We start from the raw sequence: 20787 nt of genomic DNA, 5'->3' as shown, positions 1-20787 counted from the left end.
AACAAGTTTATGAACCCATTGGCACTCCTTTGGAAGGAAATCCGAGAGATTTTGGCGATTCTAAACATTAGTCCGGCTGGTAAGGACAAACGTTGCATTCTGCACATGCTCTATGATCTAGGGCATCCCATTTGGTTGTAAATTCAAGATAATATGGTGACTATCACTACAAAAAAATACACTTCCGTGATGATACATGTTTGTCATAGTAGGTCACGTTTTCTGTCATGCATGCACATCTATGACGATTTTATGACAGAATCAATATAGTCGTACCTATGCTGTCGTAGAAGTGTTCCATGACATTACCAAAATTATCATCACGGAAGTGTCCACTTCCATGACGATAAATCATGCGTCATAGAAGTTCTTTCGTCAAGGGTGAGTGACACGTGGCATGCACCATAACGGCTCGCTGTTAAGCTATCGGGTCCGGTTTTGGATCCGAGAAACCCGTTAACAACCCCAACCGATGGGGATTATCCACGTGTAAAATCATCATTGGCTGGAGGAAACACGTGTCGGCTCACTGTTGGGACAGATGTCATCCACTCATTGGATGGAAGGCGCCTATGATACGTCGACACATGGCATGGCTCAACAGAGGCCCATTCCTGTGAAAAGGCCTGCCCGTTTGACTTTGTCAAAAGGTGGCGGGCCGGCCCACGGAGAGCCTGTTAACGGCATGTTCGCTAACCCATGGCCCGTTATGACCTATCCGAATTAGGCCCAGTAGTGTCATCTGGGCTGTCCAATATGATTCCAGCCCATTTTACCTTCCAGCCCCTGTATGGCCCATGACGTATTTCGGCCCATATGAGGCCCTTTGTAACTCTTGGCCCATTAACGGCCCGTGGTGAAACTGGCCCATAATGAACGGTGTATCACTTTATACCCATTAACGGCCCATTATTCCATTGGGCCGTTTCCAGACCATGTTATCTTTCGGCCTTCTTAGGGCCCATTTATTCTTGGGCTCATTTCCAACATTAGGTTACTTACGGCCAATTACTGTCATTTTCTGCTTGTGGGCCAAATTCAACCCGTGGTTAGAGTCGGCCCGTTTGTGGCATGTTAATACGTTGGGCTGTTTTCATAGCGTCATCAAATACGGCCAATTGACGACGGCGCGTTATGGTCAGCCCATGAACAGACGATTCCAACTCTAGCGCGTTTGTGGCCTGTTAATGCGGTCTATTATTGGCCCATGTTTGGCCAATCGATCATACGGCCCGTATAAGGCCGACTAATGATACGTCCCTGAAAGCACAAGTGCTCCCTGGGTGATTTTGTTAATTAATGTCAACATATCTATGGTTGGAATAACACTTTTACCTAGTATGTTTCAGATAAGTTGAACAATGAAGTGGCATGGACTAAAGGATGTGGAACTCCTTCAAGATGCTAAGGACAAAGAATTGGCTCAAGCTCCAAGATATAGACTCTACATTTTATATTTTAGTGATCCAAGATCACATTGAGTCTATAGGAAAAGCCAATACTATCAAGGAGGGATGAGGAGTTGCTTAATGAGTTTCTTGCTTCATAGTGCTTAGTGATATGCTCCAAAACCCTCAACTACATTCCCACATCCACATATGACCTAAACCTAAAGTCAAACTCAGCCCACCGATTCTTTTTATCCGGCGCCACCAAGTTCAGATGTCATAGCCACTGCCACAAACCCTAGACAAATCGGTTTCACCAATAGGGATCTCGGCCTCACCGAGATGGGATTGTAATCTCTCTGTTATGTCCATTACCAAAACCGGTCTCACCGAGTTTGAGTAATCTGTACTACCGAGATTACAATGCAAACTCTCCGGTTAGCTTATTACCAAAATTGGTCCCACCGAGTTTGTGTAATCGGTCTCACTGAGTTTGCCTGACCAACTCTCTGGTTAGCTTATTACCAAAATCGGTCCCACCGAGTTTGTGTAATCGGTCTCACCGAGTTTGCCTGACCAACTCTCTGGTTAGCTTATTACCAAAATCGGTCTTACTGAGTTTGTGTAATCGGTCTCACCGAGATTACGTTATGCCCTAACCCTAACCATATCGGTCCTACCGAGTTGCATGTCGGTCCCACCGAAATCCCTAATGGTCACATTGTTTACTAAATCGGTCTGACCGAGTTTGTTGATTCGGTCCCACCGAGATTGGTAAATTGTGTGTAACAGTTAGATTTTGTGTGGAGGCTATATATACCCCTCCACCCACTATGAACAAACCTACACTTCCAACTTACCATTTCTGAGAGAGAACCACCTACTCATGTGTTGAGACCAAGATATTCCATTCCTACCATATGAATCTTGATCTCTGGCCTTCCCCAAGTTGCTTTCCACTCAAATCTTCTTTCCACCAAATCCAAATCCTGTGAGAGAGAGTTGAGTGTTTGGGAGACTATCATTTGAAGGACAAGAGCAAGGAGTTCATCATCAACGCACCATTTGTTACTTATTGGATACTGGTGTCTCCTAGATTGGCTAGGTGTCACTTGGGAGCATCCGATAAGACTGTGGAGTTGAACCAAGGAGTTTGTAAGGGCAAGGAGATCGCCTACTTCGCGAAGATCTACCGCTAGTGAGGCAAGTCCTTCATGGGCGACGGCCATGGTGGGATAGACAAGGTTGCTTCTTCGTGGATCCTTCTTGGGTGGAGCCCTCCGTGGACTCGCGCAGCCGTTACCATTCGTGGGTTGAAGTCTCCATCGACATGGATGTACGATAGCACCACCTATCGGAACCACGACAAAAACATCCGTGTCTCCAATTGCGTTTGAATCCTCCAATCCCTTCCCTTTACTTTCTTGCAAGTTGCATGCTTTACTTTCCGCTGCTCATATACTCTTTGCATGCTTGCTTGATATGTATTGTGATTGTTAAACTTGTGCCAAAACTCCACTTAAACTTAAAGAATTTAAAAACTGCAACTTTGGGCACTTAGTGTCTAATCACCCCCCTCTAGACACATCTTCTCGATCCTTTCAGTCCCGTAGAAGGCCCATTCTGTCTACGGCCCATAGCAGGCCCATTGTTTCTATGGCCCGTAGGAGGCCTAGTGTCACTACATTAAATATGTTGCCCATGGTTATTGTGGCCTAGTTTTAAAAAATAGGTTATTATGGCCACTAGCAAATCGCGGAAAAAGAACTGCACTCACTACAAGCAAACAAATAAACAACACAACAAGGAAATAAATAAGCAAGCAACTTACGCTAGGATAGCACGACTATTACGCATATTACATCCACTGGGAATCAAAATTCGCCAGCAGTGTAAATATAGGGAACAAAGCAACATATCACATACACTGGTTGTCAAAGTTGGCGACCAGTGCAAATAAACGCCGCAACAAAACAAGTCCAGAACTGAAACCACTTTAGAAGATCTCAAGAAACAATATCCTGGGTACCCATAATGCTGGTAAGATGCTGGGCAAGCTTATCAACTTTCTCTTGTTTGGCGCTTAGATCCTCCAGCGCTTGTTGTTGCACAAGAAATTATGCATCTGAATTCTGCAGGGACATCCTCAGTCCTTTGGCTTCTTGCCGCAGCATAGCTGACTGATGCCTTTCAGCTTGTAGTTGAGACTAAAGAAGCCGAAGTGATTCAGGCGGCAAGTTCGAAGAGCTTGTGCCAGCGGTGCTGGCCAGTAACTCGAACACTACATCAACGCAGGACTTTGGGGTTTTCTCACTGTCTACAAGATCGTTTTATCACCTTTCTTCGATACCAACAGGGTTGTCTCACTATCTTGAACCTTATCTGCATTACTTTCTCTACCATTGCATAGTGGGGGTGCTCTTCTCCAATATTCTGCTCGCATACTACAAGAGAAACTAGCAGACACATCACAGGTTTAGCATGTAGTATACGAAACTCATTTTGGTAAACCGGTTCAGTAGTAAGGTGGACAGGATAACAGCATCAAACAAACATATATATATGTACTATGGTCATTGTATTGTCCATATCATTCTAGTTTAAGTTGCCTAATCAAGATAGAGACACAGTTCAACTCATATATTTTTAAGACACAGCAGCATAGACATAATATAAGTGTGAGAAACTACACAACATTGGCAACACTTGTAATGTGCATCACATGAGAACATAACTGTTTATACAACTGAAACTGAAATCAACATAGAGCAAGAAGTTAGAACAACAATCCAGTTAAAGAAATAGGTTTAAAACATACCTGTTGCACCATTGGAGTTTCAATTGGATCCTTCAAATTCGAAAGTAGTTGGTATGAGTAAATACAGTGATGCAACAGCAAAGGAGTATGGACCATAGCTATGGAGACTGACCTGAGGACATCTGCTCTTCTGCTTTAAACATGGAGTTTGGGTTCGCTGTGGTGGTCTTCATGCTTTGGGCACTGCGGTTGCTTTACAAACTGCTCGTGTGGGGGTAATCTGTGGTGGACATGGTGCTTTGTCAACTAGAAGTGGGTTACTATCCGCTGGGTTGCAGTTAGATGGGTTGTAGCTGGTTCTCTGCCCAACGGTGTAAGTGTGCAATTTGGAAGAGTCTCGATTATGTGTGGTGGGGCTAGTTTGTGGGCCAGTACAACCATGGTTCTATCTACATCGATGAGTAGCACTGTCTTTTGTGAAGAACCGGTTTTTGCTCCCTTAGATACTGCCATCACCCCTCCAATTCAAATGGCTGATAAACAAGAAAAGAAATTGAACGTACAAACATTGTATGATAGACAGATGTGGTAATTCACATATATCTTGTCTAACCAAAGAGTACAACATGACACAATTTCACATATATATGCCTAACTAAACAGGATAACATCACATAGTTTCAGATATATGATGGATAACTTAACAGGTTATAATGGCATAATTCAACATATGATGAGTATCTAAACAGGATGACATGACAAAACTATATGATGTCTTTCTAAAATAGGTTGGGATGAAATAATTCACATACATGTTGTATAAGTATACAGGGTGGCATGATATAATTGACATAATTGATTCATATACTAAGCAGCTGGCACTCGGATGTATGATCTCTAAACTAAGAAGACGGAATTAAATATTGTGCATATGATGTCTAAACTAAGCAATGCAAGACACCATATGCATGATATGAGAAATATAAATATTGCAACTTAGAGCATACACCTCAGGTGGGATATAGGACTGGTCATCTATCTCGGAATCCTCCTCTGAGGAGCTCCCTGTAACCATCGAGATATATGCTTCAACAGGTACCATTGCCTGCTCTGAAGACCTTGTTTTCACTCTAGATTTTTCCATAACCGGCTCAAATGGTTGATACACATGAAGAGTAGTTCAATATACACAGATTGTCGACAAATGGAATACGTAATGAAAAAACAATATGGCATGAGATAATTCACATATATGATGCCTGGCTACATGGCGGTGCATAATTCACATATATGATAACTAGCTGAAAAACATGGCATTGCATAATTCACATATCTGATATAGAAAGCAAAAAGGAGGCATTCACACAAAGCATGTCTAATCTAAGTAGATGGCATGGCAATGCAAGACACCATATGCATGATATGAGCAATATAACCCTGCCAAGTTAGAGCATGCACCTCGGGGGGGGGGATGATTGGTTATCTGTCTCTGAATCGTCCTATGAGGAGCTATCTGTAACCAACAAGAAATCTGCATCGACGGGTAGCACTAACTGCTTAGAAGACCTTGTTTTCACTCCAGATTTTCCCATGACCGACTCAAATGGCTGATGCACAGGAAGAGTAGGTGAATGTATAAACATTGTTGACAAATGGAATACATTATGAAAAAAATATGGCACGATACAATTCACATATAGGATGACTGGCTAAACAGGATGGCATTCCATGATTCACGTATATGATGCCTGGCTAAAGAAGATGGCATTACATAATTCCCATATACTCCCTCTATTCCTAAATATTTGTCTTTTTAGAGATTTCAAATGGACTCCCACATACAGATGTATATAGACATATTTTAGAATGTAGATTCACTCACTTTGCTCCATATGTAGTCACTTGTTGAAATCTCTAAAAAGACAAATATTTAGGAATGGTGGGAGTATGATATAGAAACCAAATAGGTGGCATTCACACAAAGCAAATCTAAACTAAGTTGATGACATATAAGATGTATAATGTAAGCAATGCGAGCAGCCATATGCATGATATGACCAATATCAGCATGCCAGGTTAGAGCAAACACCTCAGGTGGTAAATAGGAGTGGTCGGCTCCCTTTGAATCCCCATGTGAACAGTTATCTTCCTTTGAAATACAATCTGGAATGGCAGGAGGGGGGCCCACTTCGCCCACCATGAGGCGGCGTGTGCATGACATTATATGCCCACACAATGGTCTTCTCTTTTTCTCTACATGTTCAGTACGATTGTGTATAATAACTGACATGCATAATAAAAAATAGTTAGATTTTGTAAGGCCTAAGGGGTGCATGCAGAAATCAAGACTGATGTTACCAAACGAGTGGATAGATCCAGAAGTAATGATAGCAGGTAGATTATTGCTTCAGTCAAAAAGATAGACAATGGATCATCTACTATTTGTTTCCCACCCAACATGAACCATAGAGAAGACCCCAGATGAACCAGATAGTAGACAGATACTATTCGTTGCTGCCTCGATATGAGACCCACGGGCATTTTTAAAACTCAAGTTTGAACGATAAAGTAGCAGGTAATAATAACCGATGTATAACATAAGCAAACACGAAAGACTGCGACCTCTCTTCTGGAACTATGTAGTCCTCAGGTTCATCTGCTCAGTTGATGATGGTAATGGAGTTGGCGTGGCTGCCGACAACGGGGAAGATGATCTGAGGCGGCAAAAGAAAGTCTGCAGGGGGAATCTCTGATGCAATGAACGCTTCTGTCGATGGTGCACCTCAGGTGGGGTGGATGACGTCACGACAGGAGTAGGACATAACACACAAAGTTTTCCTTGACGCCTATCTCAAAATGAAGTAAATATGTAAGGGCTCCTTAGAATTGGAGGATTCTATAAACGCAGGGACAGGAAAAACACAGGAATATGATAGGAATGCACATGCAAAACAGAGAATTTGGAAACATAGGATTTCTGTCAACCTGGGTGTTTGGTTGTCACGCCCAATATGCGACCCTATCCTAAAGGAACTCGAAGGTCCCACCAAGGATAGAAGCGCATATTGGAGACGCTTTTGCAAGGTGGATATCATTACATCGTACCATTACATAATAGTTGGGGATACATACAAGAGGCAAACAATGCCACATGAATACAACATCATCTTACATAAGAGCACCATCCGACTACGTATGAAACACAAACAGAGACTCAAACGACATGCACCTTGCTAGCCCAGCCTGCCGACCTGGAACCTATCCCCTGATCGAAGAAGAGGAAGAAGAAGAACTCCAAAACAAGCAAACATCGCTCTCGCGTCATGATGATCGCATAACCTCCACCTGCAACTATTGTTGTAGTAATATGTGAGCCACGAGGACTCAGCAATCCCATTACCATGGGTATCAAGACTAGCAAAGCTTAATGGGTAAGGAAGGGGTAAAGTGGTAAGGTTGCACTAGCGACTAAGCATGATATGGTGGCTAACATACGCAAATAAGAGCGAGAAGAGAAGCAACGGAACGGTCGTGGAGCTAGAAATGATCAACAAGTGATCCTGAACTCCTGCTTATGTCAAACATAACCCAAAAACCGTGTTCACTTCCTGGACTCCACCGAAAAGAGACCATCACGGCTACACACGCAGTTGATGCGTTTTAATTCGAATCTGGTGTCAAGTTCTCTACAACCGGACATTAACAAATTCCCATCTGCCACATAACCACAGGCACGGCTCTCGAAAGTTTATACCCTGCAGGGGTGTCCCAACTTAGCCCATCACAAGCTCTCACGGTCAATGAAGGATATTCCTTCTCCCAGGAAGACCCGATCAGTCTCGGAATCCCGGTTTACAAGACATTTCGACAATGGTAAAACCAAACCACCAAAGCCGCCCGATGTGCCGACAATCCCAATAGGAGATGCATATATCTCGTTCTCAGGGGAACACCGGATGAGACTAGCTACAAGTAAAACCAGCCCTCAAGTTTCCCCGAGGTGGCCCCGCAGGAAGCTCGGTTCGGACCAGCACTTAGAGAAGCACTGGCCCGGGGGGGGGGGGCTAAAATAAAGATGACCCTCGGGTTGGCCGTCCCAAGGGAAAGCTAATAGGTTGTTAGGCAAATGTAAAACCAAGATTGGGCCTTGCTGGAGGAGTTTTATTCAAAGCGAACTGTCAAGGGGTCCCATAAATCACCCAACCGTGTAAGGAACGCAAAAATCAAGGAACATAACACCGGTATGACGGAAACTAGGGCGGTAAGAGTGGAACAAAACACCAGGCATAAGGCCAAGCCTTCCACCCTTTACCAAGTATATAGATGCATTAATTAAATAAGAGATATTGTGATATGCCAACATAATCCTGTCCATCATGGAGCAATCTTCAACTTCATCTGCAACTAGCAATGATATAAGAGGGGCTGAGCAAAAGCGGTAACATAGCCAAACAACGGTTTGCTAGGAAGGGTGAAAAAGGTTAGAGGCTGACATGGCAAATTGGGAGGCTTGAAGAACAAGTGATAGGTAGCGCATCATAGCAATAGAACGGAGCAACTAGCATAGAAATGATAGTAGTGAGATCCAAGGTGATGGTCATCTTACCTGAAATCCCGCTAGGAAGAAGAACAAGTCCATGAAGAAGACGAACGGATGAAGCCGAACCAAGCGTAGACGAACGAATCCTCACGATCGCAATGAAACAAGAATTATCGAGAAGAAGCACACAACATGGTAAACACACCACACATATACATGACATGATGCACAACCAAGCATGATGCATGACAAGGCTACATGAAGCTACTCATGGCAAGAGATGATGCATACAAGAGCAACACATCACAGCAAGTTTGAATGAGGCCGGAAATAACATATAACAAATCCGGTAGGTCCTCATATGCAAGTTTCAAAATTGGTCCAGATCTGAATAACCCTTATGTTCAAGTTGTTAACCAGCAAGTTAAAATGCACCAAGATGATCTACATGAAATTCTAGTCAAGTTACATATAAAGTTCATTTAATTCGGAGCTACGACCTAGAAGATATGAGCAAAACAAGCTAAACGTGGCATTGATACAAAATACATACAAACATCAAGCAAACACTCTCAAAACATGGATGTAACATGATAATATGTAACTTCATGCAAAATCAAGCAAGTTTCATATAGAGCACACTCAAAACGGAGCAACAGTTCAACACATACACTCTATACAAGTTTAAAGGACAAGTTGTTCAAAACAGCAACTAGGCATCTAGCAAGCATCAAAACAATATGCTACAACACCTCAACATAAGAACAAAGCACATGGCAAAACTGAACTTAATGTTAACAGGCTGACAGCAACATTATTTAGCAATTTCAGAGCAAGATTACAACAAGCTACAACAGGCTGTAAATGCAACCAAGAGCATGGATGGATAGACCATCTATTATATAATTAAGACAGAAGACAAATAAGCAGTCACGTTTGTCCACATATGCTAATATTATTTCGTCCGTTTGATTAGAATAATAATGGCTGAGATTTAATAGATTTTACGTAACATGTTATTGTTGATGTCAACGTATTGAACCGTCACGTGCACACACATATATGATGATACATATAGAAACAAGTCTAGATAAAAAAAGAGTTTAGATGGATGCAATCGTCCACGCACGCATAATACTGGAGTTGGAGTTTTTAATTCGGTCTAACACAAAGAATTTAGGCAACCCTATTGATAGAAAGAGTCCGGTTGAAAGTCAAATACGGAGAGAGTACACATGCCCCTGCCCACGAGCAAATTAGAAAAAGGACCAGCAATTAAGAAAACATGAGCGGGCCCATGGACACATCGATGCACTGCATATAGACCTGTCTAACGTATATATTAAAAAAATACAGAAGCAACTATTTGCGTTTTTTTATAACATCTGCATGAGATCCAACTATTATGCAAACACTAAAATTAGCAAATTTGATAACTACGCCAGGGATAGACAAATAATGATACATATAGATTAAGAAAATATTGACATAATTGCAGTGTCAAAAAATTACTCCTACTAAGTTAGAGAGGTTGTACTAAGATAAAAAATATATTAGAACAATTGCTATATATTACACCAAATATTTTTCACTTTACAAAAAAAATCCAATTTTTCTACAAACATACACATACATAAGATGTCATCAAAATACATGATCGAGGTCAGGCCAGTGCATGCACGGTGTCATATTGATATCAGCATGTATATATTCGTAAGTTTCCAAAAAGATAAATCCTTAAAGCATCTACTTGGTAATATGATTGGCCTCAACTAAAGAAAATTATGAATTTTTAAACATAGCTAAAAATATGTTTTTTAAAATATGTTTCCATACGAACTACGTAGCTTGGAAACATGAGTGAGGACGACCTGAACCTGGGTACATCTACACCGACGTTTCTACAATTTGTTTCAAAATGCCAAAAATTTCAGAAAATATTATCACGCATACATCTGTGCAAAATATGTGCGCCGCACAATGTTCTGCGAGTAAATATTGTTTATTTTGGCTCCGCCAAAAAGGCAATTTTTTGTATTTCTAAATAGCGTTCCATGACACATTATTTTTGTCCTTTTTGTAGATATCAAAAGAAGTTGTCACGTCTAAGCATATCATCTGTGGTACATGTACGGAAAGACAACCCACGCACTAGAATCAAACCTGCCTTTTGAGTTTCAAAATAAAGTAAAATTAAACTGGCCTAAACCGGTGTATCCAAGTCGGCTGCCTGCGTGCAAACCAAGGAAAAATACAGCCTGAGTTTCCAGAGACAAATGGAAGCACGCAACATCAGTTTCCTATTGATTTGCGTGGCCTGATTGATTTCAAGCAACACATGTTCAAGCGAACAGAGTGGAGGCAAGTATCGAGTGCTAAAAGCATATTTTTTTTCTACCAATCCGCCACGTTGGAGTATTAACTACTACTATATCACATGCATGCACAGGAGCTAGCACAATACTGTCCCTAGAAATAATTACAAATACTAAATAGTTTTGCGTACATGGTAAGGAATTTGGCACCCGCACACCTTCTCTAAAGGTTCAAGAGTCTATAGCAGTGGTATTAGCGTAAAGTAAGACATTATAATTATATTATTTATACCTTTAAATTTAATAATAACAAAAAATAATAATAATACAATTCTGATATGCAGTCTACATATAGAACAAAAATAGAAGCATAATACCTACGAAATAACCCTACTTGAAAATATCAAGTTTGTATGACGCAGAATAACAGTTTTTTTCAGACAAGTCCTCTCTATTATATCTTAGATATTTAATTTTGAAAGAAGCATATAAATCCATCACTATGTAGTACAAGTCGGCAAATGTTACTATGAGAAATTGAGAGAATTCCAAATGACTAGAAGTACAATCATAAGAGTGGCTAGATGATGCTATTGCTTCATCGGTAAACTTATCACACAAATCAAAATGATGAAGCGGGTGCAGGAATAAATTTGAAGCAACAGAGCATGGCAAGCATGATAAATAATTTAATATGGGTGTATTCCCAGATAAGCACAATTAGCACAAAATTAGCGAGACGGAATGTGCGAGAATATTTACCTATTTTGGTCAATGTACATAATAATTATAATGCCTTAGATGGCCAAGAAATATAAACGATGATAAAGAAAATCAAGACACGTATCTCTCACAAAAAATCAACATACATGGAAGCATTATGAGGCAAGGGTATTCACAAAGCAAGATACACAACTGCAATAAAACGAATATGAAGCACAAAGAAGGAGAAAATAAAAAGTCTTTGATCAATGTGTAGATACCGTTCTTATCGTAAAATTTTTAAAGAGGGCGCTGATAGAGATATAGACACCAATGGATCCGGGGATTTGGAAGAGAAAAATAGAAAACATTATGAAACTGTAATTGTGTGCATGGTGAATCATACATGGCCTTAGACCTTTTTATCTATAAAGTATCGAAGTTTGGGTGCAATTCTCGGTGTAAATTTTATCCGCAAACTATTGTTTGAAGATAGACACTAACAGATGTAGATAAGTGGAAGATAAAAACCAAGAAAATGTAGCTTTCTGCATGAAGAAACATGCCTTATAAGCTAAGTAATATGTACACTCAATGAAAAGAGGTACTCCCACCAAATTCCAGATAGATATTCATATCGTCTACAACGATTTCCTATATTTTGAATGATACATCATATTTTGTGTAGTGGTGATCTAAGTGAAATTAAAATCTGTGGGCATAGTAAACAATCTGGCTAACTTTTTTTCTCAATATGTATTCCGGCTATAAGCTTCAGTTAGGCTTTAAGTAATACCTAACATCCTACTAATGCCAAATTGTAATAGTCTGTGAGGAAACAAAAAACAAAACACCACTACTAAACCTAGCCGCGCAAATGCGCGGGTGACCCCACTAGTTACATGTATAACAAAACATCCTTAGTGAACAACTCCAGATTATGCATAGAATGACTTGTAGCAGAAGGTTTACATAGCATCATGATATAATAGAATCAACCTAGCAAAACAGTAACGACAAGTATCCTACTGCACGAGCTTGATCCACTCACTACAAGACTCGCAAAAATACATGGATTGCACAACTGTAAAGATGGCATGATGTAGCTCAAAACTCTTGTAGACATCTATCTCATAGGATGCACACACAAAATGCAATGAAAATGACAAAACATCAAGTCCTGTTAACAGACAGCAGATTACATCATATAGCATTCCGGCAACGATTATTTGGGCATCAAGATGAACACAAACAAGCATTGGCACAGTGGAATGAAATGAAGAGCATCTCATGATGAACATTTTGATATATTATATGCATGAAACGGAGCAGCACACATGAAGTTATGGCACGATGAATCGGGGCACATGAGATGAAAATATCAGGACTTAGACAAAAATATCACCTTTGGATCTAGGGTTGACCTAGCGCGAAAAACGAGGCAGGTGGCGGCTCGCCGGAGTTGTGGCCGAGGAAGTCACCGGCGAGGTCGAGGGAGCTCCGGGGGACGGATCTGGCCAGCCGACGAGCTCCTCCGTCCGGGATCCGGCGGATCCGGGCGTGGCGGCGCGGTAGGAGCGGAGGGGCGGCGCGAGAGACATGGAGGCGAGGCAGCGTTCCGGTGCCACCGGAAGCAAGGGGGAGAGAGCCCCCCCCATTCTTCTTCTTCTTCCTTGACCTTCTCCCTAGATGAGAGAATGGTTTCTCCTCAGGTCCTTGGCTCCCATGGCGTGGGAGGGGCGAGAGCCCCTCCGAGATTGGATTTGTCTCTCTGCCTCCCTCTGTTTCTACATTCCCAGATTCTGCCCTTCCACCGTTTCTTTTATATCCGGAGATCCATAACTCCGATTGGGGTGAATCTTTCGTCCAGATTTTTCTCATAAAATTAGCTTTGTTGCGGGAAAAGAAGAGCATCATCCGCCTTACGGGGTCCCGGCGAGAGTCCAGGGAGCACGTGCCCCCCTGGGGAGCGCCCCCCTGTCTCGTGGATAAGGATGGAAATTATACCCATGGGTACGGGTACCCGCGGGTACCGTACCCGCAGGGGTAGGGTATGGGCACAAATTTATACCCACAGGTAGTACCTATACCCTACCCGTTAATTCATGGATAGGGCACGGGTATAGCCTTTTACCCTTGGATATACCCATACCCTACCCATTTAATACCGACATGTGAATCTTACCCGTGATTCACAATCACAAGTGTACCTATGTTAAAGTTCTGTTGTGAGCTTATTGACCTATGTGTAAGTTTTTACCAATTCTCAATTTAAATGGAGATAATTTTCATGTACTTGGTTATTTGTTATTGAGTTGAGATCAATTGTTTTTTTGCCAAATGTGCTATAGATGAATGTAAAATTGTGAATAACTTGTGTACTGTTTGATCTACCCGTTGGGTGCCCAATGGGTATGGGTACCCGTCGGGTATGGGTACGGGTAAAGTATCATACCCACGGGTATGGGTATGGGTAGAATTTTGTACCCATTGACTACACGGGTATGGGTATGGTATTGCTCTACCCGCCCCATACCCTACCCATTGCCATCCTTACTCGTGGACCCTCGGGCACCGTCTCGCGTTGATTCTTCCTCCCAAAAATGACAAATATTCCAAAATAATTCTCCATCCGTTTTTATCCCGTTTGGACTCTGTTTGATACTGGGTTTCTGCGAAACATAAAACATGCAACAAACAAGAACTGGCACTGGGCATTGGATCAATATGTTAGTCCCAAAAATAGTATAAAAAGTTGCCAAAAGTATATGAAAGTTGAATAATATTGGCATGGAACAATCAAAAATTATAGATACGACGGAGACGTATCAAGTAGCAGCACGAACAAGAGCAAGAGTAGAGCAGCAGCGCGACCGACAGCAATAGCAGAGCAGAGCAGCAGCACAAACGAAAGGAAGACCAGTGCAGCAGCGTGACCGACAACAAGAACAGAGCCGCAGCGCGAGCGAGAGCCAGAGCAGCAGTAGCAGCGCGAGCGAGAGCCGGAGCCACTGCAGCTAGTGCCGGTTTGGAAGTCACCACCGAGGAAGCAACAACATTGGGGAGAGACGCCGTGGATGAAGTGGCTGGCAATAGCGCCGTCGATGGAGACCCGCCATGGCTGCTCGGTATCGAGCACCGGCAGCCCCGTGAGATTGAATAAAAGATAAAATGCAGCGGTGAGTGCATAACCTCCTTGGTGGTGCCAAGTTGGTCTCGGCTTCATCAGAGGAATTTGTGAGGGTGTTACGGTTCTAGTGGGACAGGTCAAGACGGCGTTGTGGGGATGGAGGTGGCGTGATAGACGAGGCAAACATCGAGGAAGCTTCTTGGAGGTGGAGGATAGGGCGGCTGATCCGGCGGAACAACGAGATCAACGACGGATCCTCATCCCGTGCGATGGATGAGGGACGGCGAGGTGCTGCGGTGGACAACGTGTCGGGGAAGAGTCTCCGGCTGGGCGGCGGTCAGGAGGCCGAAGAAGGAGCGTGGGGTTTCGCGGGTTTTGGCAGCCTCGATGTACGAATGGGGGGAACAAAGGAGGAGGTAGGGGGGAGCCATGGCTTAGGAACGTTCTTGTCCGAAATGTAGGGTAAGTTACCAGCGTACCCCCACCGGTTTTGACACCATGATGTCGAGCCGGCATTTCCGGCTGAGGGGTAGAAGGGGGATTTTGCGTGTCTGAGCTGCGGGATAGATTTCGGATGAGGAGGGAGTTTTCACGTGCATCGGAATTTCGGGATAACAAGGCGCGGCGCGGGTTGAAGAGGCGGGAGTTTCAAAGGAGGTGAGACAAAAGATACTCGAGCTTGAAAATTTCGGGATAGCAAGGTGCGGATTCCTTGTTCGGCAGAACAAACTTAATGTGTATAAAAAACAATTCATACAAGACACAAGAGAGTCATGTCCCCTTTTACTATATTGTTATAAATTCCATTGAAAAAACTACATGAAAAATGTAATAAAATTGGGAGAACAAGATTATCCTGTACAATACCAAATCGATTCGCACTTCCCTCAACAACAACAAAACAAATCAATTCCCACCAAAAGAAAGAGTAATGTCCCTTTTTATATGATTACAAATACCAGGATCTTGAATTTCAATTTTTGAATCCACGTTATGTTGAATTCGATATATCGTTAGGTGACCTTGCGGTTTATAGTTGATGTAGTCGTACGTTTTGATCTTCAATCATATATGAACATTTTACTCCACCCTATGAACATATATATTGTCGTCTACCATAAGGAATAAATTTTATTCAATTTTCCTTATTTGAATACGATTGTTGTCAAGTTATACAATCATTTAAATATTGTCTTGATATGAAAAAACATGCATGTAGCAGTAATCATATTTCACAATGAACTACATGTACCATACGATCTCCAATTCAAATATTTGTATCCATTTTATGTTGAATTCAAAGCATAGTACATTGGTCTAGGTAGCGAGATGTTCGGGATTATCTAAACCCTGTTTTAATATGTATAATTATTGGCTTGGGACAAGTTTTGGTATAAGCTTCTTGCAAAACTGAAGATTCTCTCAACAAGCCTCGGGGTTCCGAGAGGGAACGTGTCACCTTTGTGTGTGAAACGATATACGTTGCCTCCCCCCTGATTTTCTTTACGGAGGCAACATAGAACTATATGAGTGCCCTGTTAAATTTTGGAATTATTCCGGGTCCGTTTGGCCTTTTTATACATTAATTGAGTTTCTGGACATTTAATGTGCATAATCCAAATTTGAACTGCAAGCACATGTTCCGGTGCACCAAACTTGCTTGAAAATTCACATGTATGTCCTTGGTTGAATTTCAAGGTCCCATGCAAGAAATGAGAATTAAATTAGAACATCTGGGCGTCGTGACTCAGCCGAGAACATCGAGAAACTTGGATTTTAAATTCATGTAAATCCAAAACTCGCCTGGAAAACATGAAACTTGGCAGGGTGTCATGTCATGGCACTAACATGTTGTGGTAAAAAATTGGGCCAATTTGGAACAAGTTTTGGTATAAGCTTCTTGCAAACCGGAGCTCCACTCAAGAAGGCTCGTGGTTTTGAGAGGGAACATGCTACCTTTGAGTGTGAAACGATATACGCTGCCCCTTGAGTTTCTTTACAAAGGCAACATAGAACTACATGAGTGCCTTGTTAAATTTTGGAATTATTTCAGGTTCATTTAGCCTTTTTTATACATTAATTGAGTTTCTGGTCATTTATTGTGCATAATTCAAATTTGAACTGCAAGAACATGCTCTCGTGCACCAAAGTTGGTTGAAAAATCACATGTGTGTCCTCGGGTGAATTTCTAGGTCCCATGCCAGAAATGGGAATGAAATTCAAACATATGGGCATCGTGGCTTGGCTGAGAACATTAAGAAACTTGGTGTTAAAATTCTTGTAAATCCAAAACACGCCTGAAAACCATGAAACTTGGCATGGTGTCATGTCATGGTACTATCATGTTGTGGTAAAAAAAATTGGCCGAATAGCAAATTTTGGTATAAGCTTCTTGCAAACCAGAGCTTCTCTCAAGAAGGCTAGTGGTTCTGAGAGGGGACGTGTCACCTTTGTGTGCATAATTCAAATTTGAAATACAAGCACATGCTCGAGTGCACCAAAGTTGGTTGAAAATCACATGTGTGTCCTCGGGTAAATTTCTAGGTCCGATGCAAGAAATTTGAATGAATTCGAAATTCTGGGCGTCGTGGCTCGGCTGGAAACATTGAGAAACTTGGTTTTTTAATTCCTGTAAATCCAAAACATGCATGAAAATCATGAAACTTGGCTTGGTGCCATGACATGGCACCAACATGATGTGGTAATTTTGTTGTACGATTTGTGAAGGCGCACACATTGACAATCAATAAAGTTATCTTGGAACAAGTGTTGTCACGTTACAATCAGAAACACAAGTATTATTGAAACTGTGGGCGTTCTATTTACCATTTACGTGCCACCACGCATCAACTTTTTTTATTAGATAGGAGGCGCCGTGCAGGGTAGCTATTTGAGTACGAGAGGCGTGCGATCAGACCCCTGCGCATGCTTATCGGCACGAGAGCCCTTTGACCTCCATCTGTCGTCCACCTATCTCCCATGGTTTCCATTAATGGTGCCCGAGCCTCTGTTTAATGGCGTGGCTATGTCTCGCTCGACTGAGATTAAAGAGAGAACAAAGAAAATCTGAAAAGAAAATTTTGCACGGAACTTGACATAAGATCCGACGGACCTATATAGCATCTACTGCGACTTATAGCAAGACTGATGAATATATAAGGACGATGATAGTGGGTAATAATTGTCTTACATAATTAGGAATATAATTAAAAAAACACATGCGGCTACGCCCGAAATACACAAGGGCAAAAGAAGAATGAAGACAATGATCTGGCTCGCTAATCTCTACTATCTTGATGCGTTGTTGCAGGCCGCATAAACTAGTCTTCGCGGCAACCGGCGATGAGCTCTTTCGTATCCTCAAGACGCTGCTTGAGAGCATCCACGGATTCCTCCACCAGCCTTTGGCGCTTGATGCGGAGCATGTCATTCTCGTCCATAAGTTTCTTGACGATGACACCGGTCCTCTTCAACAAGGCACTGGTCTTCTCTTCCTGGTCTGCACTTCGGATGATCTTCACCCTCAGCAGGTCGTGCTCGGGCCGGAGCCTCTCATTGCCCTCCCTTAGTTGTCGGATGATGCCAGTAGATTATTCAAACGAGGCTTTCATCTCGTCCTGCAACCTCATCCAGCCGAAGATCTGATCCATCTGGCTATGGACGATCGCATGCATGCGCCTGTAAGAGTCGTCGCCTGCCCGCGAGACATTTTCCCAGGCCCCCGTGGCATAGCGGGACATCTCTGCTGCATTCGCGGCACGGCGGGACATCTCTGCTACTTCCCAGAACTCACGCTGGCCATGGCAGACACAAGGGAAGGATGCTGAATGACTTGTTTGTTTTTGTGGATGAGGAGTTGAGGAGGAATGCGCAGTCATCTTGGCATAGTACTCCCTTCGTCCGGAAATACTTGTCGGAGGAGTGAATGCATCTAGACGTATTTTAGTTCTAGATACATCCATTTTTATGCATTTCTCCGACAAGTATTTCTGGACGGAGGGAGTAGTATTTATAGCCAAGGACTAATACACTCCTAAGTGGGAAGCCGTTTAGGTTGTGATCGGTGTGAACAGGTTTGCAATTGAATAAAGCGTGGTAGTAGTAGTAATTTGGAATGTGACGAGACGCAAGCTCAAAATTTATTGACGGTTCTAGTTCCGAAGTGTGACACTATTCCCGGATGGCGTAACGTGGGCACGTGTTTTCGGCTGTGGTGTAGTATATTCCATGGTAGTTATTTTTCTACTGCTGTGTACGTGCAATAACTGGCACAGTCGGATACATATCTTACGGTTATTGGGGCGTTCGACAGGAATAGCCTCGTGGCGAGCTATAGACTAGTCTTTTTTTCAGACGCATTACACCTATCTCTCGGGACGTCTCGCACGCACCATCTCTAGCTCCCTAGGTCGATGCCACCCACATACACTTGTACTCTGAGTTTAGTACGTTATACAGGAAGAGAGGAGGTGCACGCACGCACTCGTGCTCTCCCACACACGCATCTGTAGCTATGAAATGTACTGTTCTCAACCATCCGATTGGCACTATCATAGGTTCCACGTTGCTCCTTGGCCTTGAGATTGAGAAGTTTAAAACGCGGAGGCTAAGCTAGAGGCGCGGGGTTTTGGTTAATGTGCGGGCCGCACATGGCACCAACACGACACGAGCTTCGTCTACCTGGTGCGCAGTCGGGTGAGTTGTCCAACACAACTAGGCCCTGCACGGTATCTGCCCTCGACTTATGCGTAGAGAAATTAGGATCAGAGGGAGTACTACTAGTAGTAGTACTAGTTTGATGTGTCGCATCAACTCGCACAAGTATGAAACACTTCGTGAACAAACAAGCATATAAGCTCCCTCCGTCCGAAAATACTTGTCATCAAAATGGATAAAAAAGGACGTATATAGAACTAAAATACGTCTAGATACATCTCCTTTTATCCATTTTGATGACAAGTAGTACTTCTTACCCAAAGGAACTTTATATCCAACGACACAAAATATCCGTTCGGCTGTTGGAAATTACTGATTTGATGTTGAAGTAATTGCTGCATCGCCACCAAAACCCACCATCTCTTAAGCTAAAGTAGACTGAGCTAATCCCTATATTAGCATATTACAAAGATAGACAGATGGCACTGTAGAAACATTTAGGACATGAGCTTGTCAATCTGAATGTGGAGGGACACCAGCTTATCCCCAGCCAGCAGCTTGGGCGGAACTATAAAGAAGGTCAGCTCCTGCACGGCGACGTCGCCGGGATCCTTGCTGCTTGTCACCTCCATTTCCATATTGACAACATCGGTCCTGCCTTTGGGCTCCCCTGGCGGGCCGTTCGCCCACAACTTAGCCACGTAGTGCGGTAGTGGGTACGCCCCCGCTCCGATGCAGACGACCGACACGGCGATAGGCGCGCCGATGTCGAGTACGCCGCCGACCAAGAAAAATGCGCGGTTGTCCTCCTCGACGAACAGCAAGAGCCGTGGCTCCGACAGTCGCACATGGAGCTGGAGCACCTTGCCGTACTGGATCCTGTGCACGGGCATGGTATGCGCGGTGTTGATGTGGTGGGAGAGCACCGGCGGTGGGCCTTCATAGCTGCAGACGGGCATAGGGCATTTGCAGGGCGCGAGCGGACACATGCTTTGGTGATCGGCGATCTTGTGGTAAATGACATAGAGCCCACAACCTTCGTGCGTGCACTCCACCCTCACCAACGAGAGGGCGGTGTCCACCACTGTGTTCCGAACGTCGAAGCCACCGCCGCGCTCGCACTTCTGGTGTCACATCCCTAGTTTCTGTTACTGCCTGGTGTTGCATCTTGTTGCATCATGTTTAAATTTTATTTAAGATTGAAATGGGGATGTTCAAACCCTAGCATTAAATCAACTCAACTAGGATGGATTAAAATCTTTTCAATAAACCCAAAATGCCCTTTGAAAATGTTCATG

Source organism: Triticum dicoccoides, chromosome 7B (genome assembly GCF_002162155.2).
Source record: "Triticum dicoccoides isolate Atlit2015 ecotype Zavitan chromosome 7B, WEW_v2.0, whole genome shotgun sequence".
In the NCBI taxonomy this organism is placed as follows: Eukaryota; Viridiplantae; Streptophyta; class Magnoliopsida; order Poales; family Poaceae; genus Triticum; species Triticum dicoccoides.
Note: the sequence above shows the minus strand (reverse complement) of the source record.